Source organism: Stigmatopora argus, chromosome 3 (genome assembly GCF_051989625.1).
Source record: "Stigmatopora argus isolate UIUO_Sarg chromosome 3, RoL_Sarg_1.0, whole genome shotgun sequence".
NCBI classification, from domain to species: domain Eukaryota; kingdom Metazoa; phylum Chordata; class Actinopteri; order Syngnathiformes; family Syngnathidae; genus Stigmatopora; species Stigmatopora argus.
Window position 1 is genome coordinate 14,650,947 of NC_135389.1, and position 19,215 is coordinate 14,670,161.

At 37.8% G+C, this 19,215-nt stretch overlaps 1 protein-coding gene across 1 annotated transcript in view; it reads left to right on the forward strand.

Annotated features, from left to right (window-relative positions):
• The window catches only part of LOC144071990 (solute carrier family 23 member 1), a 55,740-nt gene that overhangs the window by 4,451 nt on the left and 32,074 nt on the right, over nt 1-19,215 (forward strand). The window lies entirely within an intron of this gene.

Sequence of the window (19,215 nt, forward strand, 5' to 3'; positions counted from 1 at the left end):
TCTGGCTTCTGATTTTCCTTCAGATTGATGCTGCAAAATTCCCACACCACCTCTGAAATTCCAGGAAGGATTTTGAGTACTGGGTGGACAGGAGTGTGTACATAGTGGCTTCACTTGGCTCCTAGCTCCCTGATTCACGACATTTTCAGCAAATCTGTCTTTTGATCTTCTGGAGGTAACATTTCACACAGTGTCCAACATTTTCCATCAAAGTTGAAGTCATGAGTGCGGATATAGCAACTTCACTTGACTGCTAAACGCTTTGTTCCCCAAAAAGTTGGGAATCAGACAATATCGCTTTTGTGAAGGAAGACATTTTTCAAGTTCAATGTGTTCCATTTCTTTGCTTGCATGAAAGAAAAAAAGATTGGGTAATAATAACAACAACAACAAAATCACATGCCCCCATCGACTATTTTCCTACAATTTTCTGTGATAGAACACAATTTAATTAGAAGGGCTAGCAGTGAATGATCATGTTTCAAGGGCATTGACGGCAATAGATGCCTCTCACCAGAAATGGCAGCAAATTGGTTAAATATATGACATGTAGTGTATTTGTTTGTTGTTTGATTTGGCTGTAAACTTCGAAATGGCATTGAACAGGTTGTCACATTCTGTAAAAATATTGATTATCTGGAAAATTGCAGCTTGATGTGATGTAATTCTAATTTGTAGTGCAGTATACTTTAACCCCCGTTCCACCCACACTCACACATATCACTATAGTATATACTGTAAAATGACTGATGGAGATATAATCTTTCGATTATGACTAGCGTTGAGCTTTGCCACTTCAACTTGTTGGCGCTACTGCTAGTCACGATGCAGACTTATGAAAGCTTTCCATCCGTCCCCCCTCCAAAAACAACTATCTGTGGCTCCTCTTCAGCCTTTGAGTCATCCGAACTCTGCCACCCACAACGTAACACCACAGACTCTCTAACGCTGCATGAATACATGGATGGAAAGGGAGGGAGGGTGAGTTGTCCATTAAAAAAGGTAAAGTGTGATGCTCCTGAATTACTGTGTGCTTCGCCCCCTCACGGTTTATAAATAGAGACGCACTGGCAGCAGTACTGGCGAATAAAAAGTTCAAAAGATTATTAAAAAAAGGGAGCAAAGTACACTTCTTTTTTTTTTAAATCCACTAAATGATTGATTATGAAATCACTTGATAAATCTGTGCTTTTCACTTTCTTTTTTGATCAGTTTGAACATTGACAAATTACCCTGAGAAATTTGCTTATTTTTTTCAGTTTGTCAACAGTTGATAGATGGATGGCAGGTTGTGTATATATATAGATAAATGGACACATAATGGTTAATGGATAGGTGGTTGAATGGATTGAAAGGTAAATGGGTTGGGTGAAAAAAAATGGTTCGATAAATGCTGACACCCAAATAAATGGGGGCGATCGCATACCCTAAACTGTCTAACTCTTAACTTACAGACAACAATAGGTCCACACTTCATCAACGTTGAGATGAAAAAAATCAAAATCAAACTTAGACCATCAATTCCATTCGTAGGAAATCTCCTACCAAATCTAATTGTGATTCATCCACAAATCATGGCAAAATACATCATAAAAATATCCAAATTATAGCATACACACCCCCAACAACAACATGAGCGGAACCTTAACAGACCTGTAAAAACACAGCCTCCAGTCAAAAAGAAACAGGAGAAACTACAGAAATTATTACGTAAACACTTTATGGCCATCCTTGAGAGAGAGAGAAAGAGAGAACATTTTGCTATCAGTATATTTTCTGTATGATTGCATAATAATCCTGTGAGACATTTACCAGTGAGCTGGTACATCAGAGAGATGACCAATAAAAGCTTTCTGAAGAGCAAAGTACATGTGCCGAAACAAGTATAAGAGCAAATCATGTATTGACACTTTGCCAAAATCTTGGTGGCCATGGAGCTGGAGTTGGAAAACAGTCACTTGTTCCTCAAGAAGGTAAACAGTTTTCCTCCTCATTGACATTACTGAAGTTGAATGAAGGCATTATGTAGATTTACCGCTGCAACGTATTTGGGAGCTCTTAAATATTTTTTTGGAGTGACTTTTCACTAAGAGCTCCTCTTTGGTTTGAGGATTTACTTCGAGACTTTTATTGTAATACAATTTAGCTTTCTTTTAAGGGGCATGTTCCAAGGTTTTGATATTATTTGTGTGAATAATTAACCATTTTTTAAACCAACCACCATTAATTATATAATTTATTTAAGTTGTCGCCCTCCCCATTAGCCAGTCGGCGAGAAAAACTGCTGCCCTAAGTGGTGTTGTAATAGTGATACAAAAACTTGGTTATTGATGAATGATTCAACATCTTTAACATTTTGCATATTAGAAGCTCATTATAAATTTTCATAGTAATGTAAACGCTTTTATTATATTTCATTGCTGACTTAGTAGGTTTGCTGGATGTATTGTGTGTACTGTTGTAATTAGTGATTTCCCTTTGTTATGTTGAAGTTACTTACCTAAGAATTGTCCCAGTTTAGTCATATTCTCAAAGTTAGTATCGTTTCTTAGATTCTGTAACAAAACCTTTTTTCCTGGATAACACATTATCTAACTTTTGTTTATCCATCAATTCATTCCGTTCCCTTATATCCTCCGTACATATCCTTCCATCTATCCATCATGTATGTTTCCAGTCATTTCATTTCAAGTTGAATCACTTGTAGCTCATCTGACATTTTCCAGGTAGCGTGCCCAAGCCTGATTTGGACAGCTAACCGCTGGGCCTTTGCGCTGCTCTGCTTAAGTAATTTACAACCCTAACAGGATAATGAGAACAACGCCCACTTGGCTTCCCATAAAGGGAAAAAAAATCCCCAGTCCTTCCGGCTCTGTATTTTCTCCACTCTGGGTCATTGGCGTCATGGAGTGACAGCTGCTTTTTTAATGGGCACCGGACGGGGAACTTAGAGGACTTTCAACTTTCTGCACTTTATCCAAAAACAATGACTTATGCTAGAATCTGCTACTTCATTATAGATCAATCACTTAGTGGCTGCAAATGAAAATTAAAGAGTTTGTTAAATCAGTGCATTCAATTGTGAATGAATGAGTAAGATCTTGTTCCCGTGAGTTAAAAAGTTTGTCTTAAATCGACTTAATTTGCGCCCGAATGGATGACTGTGTCATTTGAATAATAATCAAAGGCCACTCGACCATTTGTGGGCTTCGTTTTGGTGTCAGCTTGAATTGTTGTACATGAAAAGACAAAGATGTCTGGCTTCCTGTCACTTAAAAAAACAGAACAAAAGAAGAAAAAAAACAGTGTTTTGAAAGCAGACATTGTTCACCCTGGTCAAGCTTTATTTGCGCCACCTCTGACCTGAGCGCCCCCGCCCGCCTTCTACTTTAAGAGCCAGCTTTGAAGTGGAACACTTGAGGAATTCCCGGCAGACGTAAAAATTCCTGGCATCTTGGCAAATTGGAGTTGACCTCATTCATGCAGGAAGTTCAGAAGGTCGTCATGGATGGCAGGAGGGCTGGGGGGTCTTTTCACACACTTCTGATAAGCAAGCAGATTACACCCCAGCTCAACTCTGACCCTTTTACACGATGCGGGGTCAACGCTGCTGCTAACAGCTGATTTACTATATATACTAGCACTGCTCCAAACCACAAACCCATGATTTCAAACAGATAATTCCAAACCTTTAAACAATGGAGTTGTCAACATAAAAAACAGACACATAGATGTGTCAATGTTTATTATTGGGGATGGAGTATGCGCAAGTGTGTGTGGTTTTCCAAGAAGAAAAAACGGGAAAATTACGCCATAAACAAAAAGAATACTAATGAAAAAATCGGTGTCAATGAAATTTTCACTCATGCCATACTCTTTCTACTTCTGCCTTTTGGACATGACAATTCTATTTTGGGAAATCTTGAATCTTTTTTCTCCAACCTTATAGCTGACCTGTCTGGTGTGTAAAGTGGACTTCATTCTGCTGTTTCTTCTATTTTGTTATGTACTCCATGATACTCTTTTAGAAAACGGTAGTCTCTTATGTAACTCTCAGCTAGTGTATGTGTGGCATTGTGTATTGACTTGCAATCTGACGTCTGCGCCCACTGTTTGTTCACATCTATAATGAGGGTATTGGCATTACAAGGAAGAGCAGTGTTTTCAAGAATAATGACAGTGTAACATTATAAATGGCACAACAAGAAAACCCACTGATAAGCTTACCTATACAAAATGTACAAGGTTCAATTGAGCAAGAGTTCCTTTTTCAATTGCATGATTTACTGTAATTGCCCTGCTAGAGAGAAGAATGTGCCAACACACTTGGCACACCTTAATGGAGAAAGTAAACTAGTGATTTTGAACCATGCATGATTAATAGACAAGTGTTGTGATGATGTCATCATTTCATGTATTATTTAAGAATAATGGAGGGACTTGACTGTGTTTAACTTACTAGCGTTTGTGTGGACTGCTTCTTTCCGAATGATCAGTAGCATGATATCCTTTATCACTTTAGCTGCGATAACACAAAACTGCATATCTTGGATGTGTGTGTCCCCCCCCTCGCCAGGGTTGTAAGTGGTACAGATACAGATTTTTTAAAATCAAATAGCATTGTATGAAACGTCACTGACAACGCAGTACTGGTGCGCAGTTGTAAAACCTATCCCAGTTTAGTGAGTATGCGGAAAGAAATGCTAAATTTAGCCCAGTGCACCACCACAGATATCCTCAAAATGATGGAACCTCTGTAACATCACAGTGGATGGAGAGGGGTAGGTTTTTTTTTTTACCCCCCAGCCCCACCATGTCCTTCACTTGACCTCCCCTATGCTCCCCTCCTTCCTCCTTATGTAACTGTGACAACGGGTATGAATGAATGTATGACTGAAAGAAGGCCTTAAAATGATGAATGGGTTGCCCCTCCTTCCTCTTCATCTTCCTCAGATTAAACTGTAATCCTGCAGGATGATGTCGTTGCTGCATGGATGTGGAGGGGAGGGGAGGTGACACAGGGGGAAATGATGATGTCATGCTTTCTGGGTTCATTAATGGAGATGGAAGAGGACGGAGAGAGGAAAATCAAAGCTCTTTTTCTGTGGAAACGTAAGAAAAACAGTGAGGCATGATTTGTAAGCCTAAATACTGAAAACTATTGATAAGGCCTTGAAAATATTTATTAGAATATTTGCAACATTGTATATATTTTTCATCTATCTACAGTATCTGTCTCTCTTCATCCATCCATCCACCTATTTCCCTGCACAGTAGTTAGGTATTACTTATGTACCTAGCTATTTTACTGTAATATCGCTGCTTACTTGAAAGAACATGTACCTATGCATTTATAGCTCGACTGCTTTCCGTTTAAGGTTGCACTGCTGTCTGGCGGTTATTTTTGGCAATTACAAATGATTATTATTATTATTTTTACTACATGCAAGGCATTAAAGGCTGAGGAACTCATTGTTTATCCCTGACAACGATAACCGTCCAATTCATTGAGCTTGGATGACTGCCTGTCAATGCTCATCTTTATTTCAGTACCATGGACAAGGCCACCCTCGCCCTGTCAAAATGACGCAATTAGCAAATCGGTTGAAATTTTCAATTGATATTTTAGTACAGCAAAATAGACATGATGGTGAAATATCTATGATAATTGCATTGATAGTGTTTCTAAATAGACCAATAAAATAGAGACGCTCAAATTTTACTGCGCACCAAGCACTTTCATTTTCATTTTCTCCAAACGTACATTGTGACTTGACAATTTAATTGACTACAACAGGTCCTAAATAAACAAATAATAATGGCAATAAATGCAAAACATTGACATGAATTACGAGTAGTATACTTTTTTTCTTCTTATTTGTTAAATAGAGGAGGCAGAAGTCGTCTATCAACGTTATCTTTATGCGTTTCTCCATTGTCTTTTTTAAAGGGGTGGGGGGAGCAAATTTCTTACAGCACAGCAACGGCAGTTCAAGTTTTGTTTGAACTTTCTGAGATGAAGGGTTGAATCCCCGGCTCTGTCCAAACATATTATAGATTAAATGTACTCACTATATTTGGTGCCTGATTACTTGCTTTGATTGCACACGTGCTTGTTCTTATGGTAATGTCACAGTTCATTAGTAATGAATGCAGATGATAATTAAGCACGTAACACCCCTTTGACTGCAAACAAAAATACAACCATAATGTAATATTACATTTACTACATAATTTTGAAATGTTTGCCTGCCTGCAATGAGCACACTGCCAATATTGGTGTCTGGAAAAAATATTTCACTCTATCTTTGTTATTGATTAGTACTCAGTGTTTTAGTTTAGTCAAAACAAGCACTTAGTTTTGTTTCACTTTTACATTTAGTTTTAATCATGTTTTCTTACACTTGTTTAGGATGTGTATTTTGTGTAAATTAGAACACCTGACCTAAACTCACTTTTTTGTTTTGATATGTTTGTTTAGTTTCCAAGTAGCAACAATCTCAGCTTGGACTTATACCCTTGCTTGCTCTTTCTGGAAATGACTCGGGACATTGCTCTCCTTTTGTTTGGATGAGTGACCATCTTTCTGTAGTCAGGATGTTGTAACTCACAGCAGGGAACGATTTGACACACACAGTCTCGTGTCCGGCAGCCATGGTCTTGACATCACAAGGCTCAGGAAATATGTCCCTGATTGATTCTTCACAATGGTCCACACCAATGTTATTATACAAATTAGTCATGCTTAAGGCCTTGATACACTACATTAAATCCAATATGGCTTATGGTGGTGACCAGATTGAGGTGAGAGTCTTTTTGGGTTGTGCTAAGGTGTCTAATTGCATCATACATAAAACCTACCTGCAGGTAATGTTACTAATGTTACTGCTGGAGCCTATCCCAACTGCCTGACCATGGGCCAAAGGCGGGGGACACCCTGAATCAGTGGCCAGCCAATCGCAGGGTACAACCATGCACACTCACACATACCTGGGGGCAATTTAGAGTGTCCAATCAGCCTACCATGCATGTTTTTGCAATGTGGGAGGAAACCGGAGTACCCGGAGAAAACCCACGCAGGCCCGGAGAGAACATACAAACTCCACACAGGTGGACGTGACCTGGATTTAAACCCAGGACCCCAGAGCTGTGAGGCCGACGCGCTAACCACTCATTCCACCGAGCGACCCATCTGATATTGTACATTTAGAAAAGCCAACAATGATGTCTAGACAGCTTCAATAACGCAATATGATAATATTGTGAGTTTTGTGACATCCGTCATATTTACATCATTACTTAACTCTATAAAAATAATTCATTCATTGAGTGACTTGATCATCACCATGATCATCTTATTCTTGGGAACTTTGCTGCTTTCTTGGCAATGTAAAGGAATGTGAATGGCCATACTCCGCATTTATGTTATCTTGTGCACTGACTTACAGGGGGGTGGCTGCTGTCAATACATATGTTTGAGTTTCATGCCCCCGGCAGCATAAAATTGTGCCTTTGTTTGTGTGTGTGTGTGTGTGTGTGTGTGTGTGTGTGTGTGTGTTTATCAAATTACCAACACTTGTTTTGCTTGTGCAGGACACGAAAATAGAGACCAAGATGTGTTGTTTGTTATGTCAGATGGTGGAGACCCCATTGAGTCTACACTGGCCTGCTTGTCGCTTGTGCCTTATGTGGCCCCGTTTTGTTTACAAAGCTGCATACTGAGATAAAACTTAGTCATTCATTCTTATATATATCTGGTTCCCCCCCCCGAAATCATCAATCCATTTGTTATTCATCATAAATAATTGTGGATTTAAATGTGAGCTTTCGTCGTTATTCTTGGATGAATTTTGATGATGCTATGTTCTATAAATGAATGCATGCGCATTTAAAATCAAATTAATTTATTTTCCCACCATAGAGAGCTCATTGGATTGCATGCAAAAACCACACATGAAATCAACTTCAGGCTTTCAATTGCTTCATTGAAAACAGAACAATGAGGGGAGAGTTGATGAAACCCTAAATACCCCCCACCATCCCAATCATACTATTTCGAATAACATTTGTCCATTGGAAAAGAAGCAGCTACGTATTAAGCACTTGTAAATCCTGAACCCTAGCTCCAATTTTGGAGTCTGCTCATTAATACTACATATCATTGTATCCCAAATAGATTTTCGTACACAGCTAACATAATCACATTTCTTTCACCGTCTGATAATTTTAGACCCCATCTGTACTTGTCCATCCAATCACCCATTAATCTCTCCGCGCAAACAAATATTCATCTTACTACTTATTTATACAACTACCCATCCAACCATGAAATCAAAAGTTATCACCAATTGAGTGATTCATGCAACAATTCATTTGTTCATTCATCTTATCAACCATTTATTATCCAGGCCACCATTCATCTATGCATCCATACATTTACCCATTCATTGTATCTATTAATGACATCGTTAAACGTTTCAAATGTCGTTTAAAACATGATCAGTAAACTTGATAAATGTTTTTTTTTTTTTTTTTTAAAGAGGGAATTATGGCAAGAACAATTGCTTACAATAGTAAATTAGTTTTCTTTAAGTTGATTAAATGGAACAGCTAGTTGCGGACTTTTTGGGACAATAATTTAAGTCAGATTTGCTTTTACGATAACCTATGGGCTCAGGAGATGACCTTATGCCAACATGGAGAGTTAGGTGGAAGGAAAGAAGAAAAAAAAAGTCACACATTTTCATGACTCTTGAGTTCTACTGATGACAAGGATGACCAATGAAGCGGCACATGTGACGGACGCGCTCTCACAGGACCAGCCCTGGTCACGCATCACATGACCGCAGCGTACGTTGACTGGGTGGGATGTCCCAAAACCCCTTAGCCACTCTTCGTCAGTTGCCGTGGCGACCCATCGTCTTAGTCCCATTATTTGTCCTCACCTCTACTCCTGGGCCATTGCTGGTCACTTGTCCGCTTGCATCATGCACCTCACCAGCAAAGAAGAGCACCTGGAGCTAGATCTCAAGAACCTAGGGGATGACAATTCAACTTTTGGGGTAAGTTCAACCTTGCTTCATTCACGTTAAATCTAAAATGTACTTTAAGGATTCTTTTGTGCAAATTGGGGTGTTTGTCCCTACAATATTACAGCATTAAGCCACTGTGGAATGTGGAATTATCAACAAAGTGTGCTAAATGTCACTGTGCTTTACTTTTCAGTGGATACTGTAAAGATCAGAATAATTTATAAACTTTTTCATGGTTACTCATTTCCCAGTAGTAAAATATTAGATCGCTATGTTTCATTATCTTCTACTGCGAGACTAATATTAGGGTGTGTAAGTCATTTTTCTGGAGGCCATGTCAACGCTGAAATTCTCCTCAGAGGGCTATCATGACAGCAAATCTATATAAATTCACGATTGGCCCAAATTATTGCAGATCCTCAACAATTCCAGGTGGTACAGTTGGGTATTTTAACAAGGAAGACGAAGTTGATGCACATGATTTGCTTTCATGGGCCACACAAAAATATTTGGTGGCTGTATTTGGTTACCGTGATAGAGTTTGACACCCTACCCAAAGGGATTGATTTTTCACTCTGCCCATTGTATGACCCCTGATCAATTACAAGAATTCATCATCTCCAGGACAGGTTTTGAGCCCTCTTAATTGATACAGCAAACCAGAATGCTATTTTTTTTTCATACATTTTTTTTGACGTTTTTTTGTAGAGTACTGTATATCTGGTCATGATAGAAATACATTTTAAAATTCACGTTGCTTTGTTCAATGGTTTGCCATGGCTGGATTTGTGACTCCCGAAAAACGCCACTCTGACAATTCGTATTCTGTATTCATAGTGAATACACTTGGTAGTTTTGTGTTATCTGACATACTACAAATGTTGTCAGATTAATATTTAGGAAGAATTCTATATTTTTAGGATGTTAAAGGAAATCTGGATTAAATTAAAATGTTTTGCATCGTTTGGCCTCCAGCGATTTTTACTCATTGCAGACGTGCCTAAAATTGTGTGTGGCATAGTTAAATGAATTCAATGTAATTACCCTGTAATTAAGAAATTCTATACTTCTATAAAAAGAGCTTGAAGATATATGCAATGATAACAGACTGGAGAGTGTCTGTTCTCGGGGGGTTACTTGATTCCAAATCGTGGTACAAAGGCTCAGAAATCCTCAGTGATCACACAATCCTCAGGGCTAATGTTCCAAATGAGCACGTCCACCTGAAACCGAATATTTCAACTACTTGCTACAGTACATACTCAGTTTTAGACTTGGAGAAAAAAACTGCAATTTATAGTAATGTTTATATTAAAATGTATGGTATGGCAGCAACAAAATAAATTATTGTTACTCTTAAGTTTAGGTTATTAAAGGTGAAGTGCAAATGTATTGAATTAAAAATACAAGAGAACTCTTCATTTACTATAAACAGACGAGTGACTATATATTAAATATAAAAGTAAACAACAGCACTAAGAAAAAAAAACAAAATTCACTATAAAGGTTTGTGAGCGCAGTGGTTTCTGAGTAGGTTGGGGGGTGTAGACAGCTGAACACCAGCAGGACCTCTGCAGACCACCACAGTTAATCCGGGAAGTTGAGTTTTGACAAAATAAACAGCACTTTGTGCAAATGTTATTCGATTACAATTTTATTGACTAGTAGTGATTTATGCAGTACGTTAGTCATCCTAGTCTTTTATGGTACCAAAATAAGCACAATATTACAGTAGAAAATACACCCAGAAGGTAAACTTTTTGTATCCTTGACATTTTTGTATTTGGAAAAATGTACCAATACCAGCCCTTTTTGCTGTTATACTCATTTTCCTAAAATCATCTTGAACTCTTTTGTTGTGCTCTCTTGTGTGCGTTCACTCACTCATTCATTCATTTTCAGAACCGCTTTATCCTCACTAGGGTCGTGGGGGGGGGGGGGGGGTGCTGGAGCCTATCCCAGCTGACATCGGGCCTAAGGCCGGGGACATCCTGAATTGGTGGCCAAGCGATCGCAGGGCACGAGGAGACGGACAACCATTCACGCTCACACTCATACCTCGTGTTCAATATTCAGCACGTGCGTTGGCTTGTGACGCACTTGACGCCACATTGGACACACCTAGTAGGCTGGCACGGACGCTACATGGTATATTACAACAACACTTAACACCACATTAGATGCACTTAGTAGGGTGGCACACAAGCATTTAAGGGTGCTGAAGTTTGGGTCACGTAGTACTTGCTATAACACTTTTGGATTTGCCACTTTCAGATTACTTTATTTAGTTTTACACTGTCTGATTTAGATGTGTTTTTTTTTCATGAAAATAGAATACCATAATAAATAAACAAGTCATTTTTATAATGCAGTATGAGTATTCGTTGGCTTAAAAAGTAAATGATACGACAGGATATTGGCCATGCAATAAATTAGTCTGAAACAAAGCAATTGGAATGTGACAAGTAGCAAGACAATCGTGTATCTTATTTCTCAATTTAGCACAAACAATATAATGACTATCAATCACTTCTTAAGGAGAATACGCTTTCTTTGCATTATAAAGTTCCTTTTTGAAGAATTGAAAAAAAAAGCCCAATTTTGGAGATGACCCAATCCTCAATGTGCAGCAGAGCTGTACAGGAAGACTTCCAGCAGATGGCAACGTATAGTTACAAATGGCCGCTTGGAATTTGGAGAGTGTTTCCACCCAATAAATGCAAATGATTCGGCCGTCAAAACTTTCTCTTCGAGACCCCTTGCTGATTTTGCTTATAAGAGATAAAAAAATAAAAAATAAAAATAAAATAATAATTATATATATATATACATATTGGATTGGATATATATGTATGTGTATATATATATATATATATATATATATATATATATATATATATATATATATATATGTACATATATACACATATGTACATATATATACACATATATACATATATATACACATATATACATATATATACACATATATACATATACATACACATATATACATATATATATATATACACATATATACATATATATATACATATATATATATATATATATATATATATATATATATATATATATATGTATATATATATGTATATATGTGTGTATATATGTATATATGTGTATGTATATGTATATATGTGTATATATATGTATATATGTGTATATATATGTATATATGTATATATATGTGTATATATATGTACATATATATATATATATATATATATATATATATATATATATATGTACATATATATATATATATATATGTATGCATGTATATATGTATATGTGTATATGTATATATGTGTATGTATGTATGTATGTATGTATGTATATATATATGTACATATATATGTGTATATATATGAATATATGTATGTATGTATATGTATATATGTGTATGTATATGTGTGTATGTATGTATGTATGTATGTATATATATATATTTTTTTTTTTGTGTATGTATAAGTATATATAATTTTTATTTATTTTTTGGAGGGGGGGGGTCTTAGATTATCTGCTTGGCCAAACTCAAGATGCAGTTCCTCTGGTTTAGTTATGAAAATAGTGATTGTTTTACCCCTATCCTCATGTGTTTCTGTTAAGTTTTAAAAACTATTTGTGGTTTAGTAGTAAAGATTTTATGAGATTTTTTTTTCCTTTGAATGTTTGATCTTGAAATTATTCGTCTGTAGATCTGGTATGAATATACTTCCTCGGGAAAAGGAACATTTTTATGCTGAGCTGTGCAGTATTTTAAAAATAAATAGAATTATATCAGTCTTGAAAATCTCTCCAGTATTAGGAAAAATACACATACAGAAACTTCAAATTTGCTAATGCCTTAAATATGTAAACACATACGTTCTGCTAATTATACGGCTGTGAAACAGTCATGCAACAAAATATTTCTAAGGCATTGTTAAATTTACAATATTGAAATGCTGTCATCCATATGCGCATATATATCATACATGCATGCGTATAAAAACATGCCAATTTGTGCATTGTTCTAAATTGGTGCGTTTTAGTTTTCCACAAATTTTCTGTGAATAAAAGCAAAGTATGTTTTTAATTAATTTTTAAGAGCATTTAATTGATGTGCATAAAAATGTTTGACTGGAATAGAGAGGCATTCATCACAGTCTGTATTCAAACATAAGAAGGCATAAGAATGTTTGACTGGTATATATAAAGTGTTTGATTTGTGTGTGAGGGCTCTAATAAAGGTTTAAGAGCCCTCACACACGAATCCATCTTTCAAACACAAATCAAATGTTCCTATATACCAGTTAAACATTCTTATGCTTTCTTTTGTTTGAATGGTGACTGTAATATTGTTTGACTGGTATGTGCAGTGGGGCAAATAAGTATTTAGTCAACCACCAATTGTGCAAGTTCTCCCACTTGAAAAGATTAGAGAGGCCTGTAATTATGAACATGGGTAAACCTCAACCATAAGAGTCAAAATGTGGGGGGAAAAACTGAAAGTCACATTGTCAGATTTTTAAAGAATTTATTTCCAAATTAGAGTGGAAAATAAGTATCTGGTCACCTACAAACAAGCAAGATTTCTGGCTGTCAAAGAGGTCTAACGAGGTCTCCACTCATTACCTGTATTTATAGCATCTTTTTAAAAACTCTTTATGGGTATAAAAGACACCTGTCAACAACCTCAGTCTCTCACACTCCAAACTCCACTATGGCCAGGACCAAAGAGCTGTCGAAGGACACCAGTGACAAAATTGTAGGCCTGCACCAGGCTGGGAAGACTGAATGTGCAATAGGTAAAACACTTGGTGGAAAGAAATCAACTGTGGGAGCAATTTTTAGAAAATGGAAGACATACAAGACAACTGATAATCTCCCTCGATCTGGGGCTCCATTCACGACCACACCCCGTGGCGTCAAAATGATAGCTAGAACGGTGAGCAAAAATCCCGGAACCACACGGGGGGACCTAGGGAATGACCTACAGAGAGCTGGGACCACAGTAACAAAGGCTGCTATCAGTAACGCAATGTGCCGCCAGGGACTCAAATCCTGCACTCCAAGACATGTCCCCCTGCTGAAGCCAGGCCCATCTGCGGTTCGCTAGAGAGCATTTGGATGATCCAGAAGAGGACTGGGAGAATGTGTTATGGTCAGATGAAACCAAAATAGACCTTTTTGGTAGAAACACAGGTTCTCGTGTTTGGAGGAGAAATAATACTGAATTACATCTGAAGAACACCATACACACTGTGAACCATGGGGGTGGAAATATCATGCTTTGGAGCTGTTTTTCTGCAAAGGGACCAGGGTGACTGATCTGTGTAAAGGGAAGAATGAATGGGGCCATGTATCAAGAGATTTTGAGTGAAAATCTCCTTCCATCAGCAAGGACATTGAAGATGAGACATGTCTTTCAGCATGACAATGATCCCAAACAGACCCAGGACAACAAAGGAGTGGCTTCGTAAGAAGCATTTCAAGGTCCTGGAGTGGCCTAGCCAGTCTCCAGATCTCAACCCCATAGAAAATCTGTGGAGGGAGTTGAAAGTCCGTATTGCCCAACGACAGCCCCAAAACATCACTGCTCTAGAGGAGATCTGCGTGGAGGAATGGTCCAAAATACCAGCAACAGTGTGTGAAAAGCTTGTGAAGAGTTACAGAAAATGTTTGGCCTCTGTTATTGTCAACAAAGGGTACATAAAGTATTGAGATGAAATTTTGGTATTGACCAAATACTTATTTTCCACCATGATTTGCAAATTAATTCTTTAAAAAATGAAACAATGTGATTTTCTGTTTTTTTTTCCACGTCTCTCATGGTTGAGGTTTACCCATGTTGACAGGCCTCTCTAATCTTTTCAAGTAGGGTAACTTGCATAATTGGTGGTTGACTAAATACTTGTTTGGCCCACTGTATCAAAGCATTTGAATGGCATTAATAGGCAAAATGGATTTCTCTGTTGTGGCTGACTGTGTTTTGTGCACAATGATCTTTAGCGCTCATTGGGGGGAATTAAGTGGAAGAAGGTTTGACTTGCACGCAACCAAGTTTGACGAGTGTGTAAAAGGTAATCCTGCATTATACGAGTGCCTCATAGGTTCTTCCTCTTCAGTTCTGTTGCTCGTCTATATGAAGGAAAACCAGGGGCACAAGTACAGTTTACAGTTTACCTGCAGCCAGACCCTTCTTGACTTGAGTATTTATTGGCACAAGAAGCAGATATGGATGTTGAAGTTCAAAGTCATCCCTTGATGTTAGGTGTCAACTTTGAACTGGAAGCTGTGTAGTACATAGGTACTATATTTCCCCTTCCGTCGTTATGACAGCGCGCCTAATGATGACAATAAAGGCAAGTGTGGAGCTGACCAGAGGCGCTTATGTGCAACACAGAATTTTGCCTGGAGAAGGAAAAAAAGGTTATTTCTATCCACTGCACTGAGATGAGAGCTGGTCCATCACAGCGTTTGAAAGGCAAATTCTTACATAATGATGTTCCTATTAAGAAAAGAAAAATGATGGTAACGATTGCTTGCCCAGTTGGGTGACTATCGTGTCCAAAAGGCTTGGTGGTCCTCAATTAGTGAGCTACGGTCCCTCTAATGTTTCCGTTAAACCTGGAATTTCCAATGTAAAGCAGGATTTAAAAGCAGTAATATTACTTGATGATAATATTTGATTTCACTGGGATTTTTTTCTCTCCTCAAAAGCAGTCATATTATATGCCTTTATTAACATTTTTTGGTTGGTGAAAATGTTGTAATCTTGTTTGGTTGGAATGAAATCCTGCAGTCAATGCGGTCGGCCCCTTGTGGAATAGTTTGGAGACTCTTGATCTAGACGTCCCTCATTGCATCTTCATCACTTGCCATGGCGAACAGCCTGTGGGTGTCCGGCCAGAAAAGAGGCTTCTGCCAATCGGAACCATGCTGTTTTTCATCCCAGCTTCCACATTACCACAGTTCTCGTGTCGTGGAAAAATGTTTACGAATTCATCCGCGCTCCGATAACAAACAGATACACACAAACGTTTCATTCAACTTCATACGCAACTGTCAAAGTCCAAAAATGCTTTTTGGAAGGATGACCGATATGCCAGAAAGCATGACAGGACAATGTTGACATTTCCACTCTGGCTCTGTTCCAGATCCTGGAAGAAATTTATTTTTGCTGTTGGCCGTTAGAGTCTGCTAGAATTGGGGGGCCAAGTGAGAGCAGTGATGCAACTGCTTCAACATGCATGTGGTTTCACATGTTCTGTGAATGTAAGCACCGAGGATGTTGGAGATGGAGCAATAGACAAAAAAATCTATTCAATAAATACAAATGAACAAGTTTGTCAGGTCTGCTAATTTGCTGAAAAACTCTTATTGCCTATCTTTATATTGTAGAACGAAGCTGTGTGGCATATAAAAAATCTCTGAGTGAAATATCTTTGTATGGTCAGGCTGTGGCTTCATCCAACATGTATTGTTGAGTTGAATTGAATAGAATTGAATGCCTTAATTGTCATTAAATCGAGAGAGGAAAAAAGGAAATGCCCAGCACTAGTGCAGCCAAAGCAGAGCGAGTTAAACCAGGCATTCGCGAGGAAAGCAATCGTCCCATGTGGCCTCTGAACAGGGAGTTGACCTCTTTGTGTTCTTAAGAGGCAACCCCCTGCCACTGCGCCCTACATCAAATCGTCTTTGCTTCTAATGCTCGTAAATATGTCAGTATTTACCATTCAAAGAAGCACACGTACTATACACCGCAGATTGGCTAGAAAGTTTTTCGAGAAACCATTTGTTTTTGTTTTTTTCCGTGCAAATTGTTTGTCAGTCTAGATTTGTGCTGCACAAGAAAATAGAGTCCTTCTACTATAACAGAATGGAAAATTCGATCTAAACAACTTAAAGCAAAATGACTTTATTTTCACCAGAGATCTGTTTTTTATTTTCTATTTCGCCTTCCTTTACCTAAAAGGACGTATATTGTTCAAACTTTTCTTGATCATGAATCCAATTTTACTAAACACAATAAAATGCAGAAACATTGCATTAAAGTTATAATCATCCAAAAATGAATATGACCTTGCCAATTTTCTTGCCGGTGTCCTGTTGACTGTAAACTAAGAAAATTAGTTTCTCCTTCTATCAGGCAAAGGACGAGCAGTATAGATAAACTTACTGTTGTTTGAAATGGAATGAAAAGAAACCTGTTTATTGGCGCAAAGCTGTCAGTAATGTTCACGCCTATAGTATATGTGATGAATGGTTTGGCACAGACTTGTGAGATCACAAATTTTATGATGTCAGAGTGTCTGTGAGCAGAGGAAGTTCAGATGTTTGGCTCAGGCAGTTTCCTTGTTTTGTTTACCCTGGGGGATTCTTTTGTGGTGGTCTGCTTTATTAAAGGTTTTCAGGTTTCCAATCCAGACCACAGACACAAATTTAATGTGTGGACGCACCCTTATCATTTTCCAAAATGTCTCGCATGGACTAGAAGATGCTTTGTTGCAACAAATCGGGACAAAGGCCAGACGACAAAAGCTGTTGATCTCACTGTGACAATGTGGAACCATTGTTGCTATTTCTGGCAGCCCTGTATTCAACGGCAAAAGTTTGGCATCAAAGTGCCTTTGTGTGAGGTAGAAAAGTGCCGACCGACACTGTGGAAAAAAGGAGCATGATGTTCTTGATGTTTGACATGAAACCCAAGCAACTGATTCACAGTTGGAGGCAGCCGACAGCGGTGTCCAAGTGGGGTGGATGGCCGTGGAACAAGAAGGCAGTATTACAAGAAGGATGTGAGAGTGCATCATCAATATTTTCACTTTACGCAACTGAAAATTGCTATTCGTTAATGTTGTGTGTTAAAGTTTGGTAGATATATATTTGAGATGCGCATGAATCCTTGGTGCCTGTTTTGTGCTTTTTTTTCTTTCTTCTTCTCATTGTTGCTTGAATTTTTGGCCTTCAACAAAATATTGGAATAAAGTCCTATTTTTTTCTAGATGGAAAATGAATGTATTGATTTATTTTTCTGAAAAAAAACTTTAAAGTCAATATTTATTGATAAAATGTTCATTAAAATACAAAATATCACATCACCCACTTAAAATAACAGCCTAAGTCTTCATTACAAAAAGTTTGGAATTGTTCTTAAATATCAATTATTAAAAATTCATCAAATTGTTAAATCATTGTTTTCTGAAAAACATGGAAAAATGTTTCTCAAACAACATAGATTTTTATATTGATCTCTTTCTAAAAAAAACAGTGACCACTTTTTAAATTAAATTCTTTACATAAAATTCTTTATTTTTTGCCTCTCCCAAAAAGCTATTACAAAGACGGTGTTAAATAAAAAATATTTGTGTTTTGTCAAATAAAAATGTGGCATGTCGTTTTAAAGGTTCCCTACAATTTAAAAAGTGATTTCTGACCTGGGTCACTGTGTTCTCCATTAAATAAAAGGAGTTGTAGCTTGGCGCTGAGTTGGTCCGTAAATCTTCCGCAAGCATTGATCTGCATAAGACACGTGCGCAGTCATCACAACAATGCAACACCTGGTAGACAAATAACCCCAACTGTAACCAATGCCCTACATAAGGTTTTGATTTGCTTGCAGACTACCAAATTGACCTTGGACAGTGACAACAGCCCCTAAGTACTAATGGCAGCCACTTGTAGCCACACTTTCATCTGTGTCCTATAATTTAACACAACATGCCCGTTAATGGGGTGAGACCACATGTCAAACATGCCACGATGGTGCTACTACAAGACCTATCTAGCAAGAGGGCGTTTTTTTTCCACCCTTAAATTTGCCCACATTGCTGGAATCATAATACAAAAATGATCTCAATCCAAAAAACAGATGGCGATCAAAACCATGCGTCTAAGATACGGTGACATGGCCTTCAATTCAAATCTTGCCATTTTTAAAAATCTTTTTTCGCTTCATTTCAAGAAAAGCAAAGAACAGTTTTCCCAGTTCCAAATGAACCTTTGTGGAGTTTGCATGTCCTCCCTGGGTTTTCGTGGGTCTTCTCTGGGCATTCGTGTTTCCTCTCACATCCCCAAAACATGCATGCTGGACTGGTTTAACACTCTAAATTTCTCTAACATATGAGTGTGATTGGTAATGGTTTTCCTTTGTCTCCTTGTCCCCTGCGATTGGCTG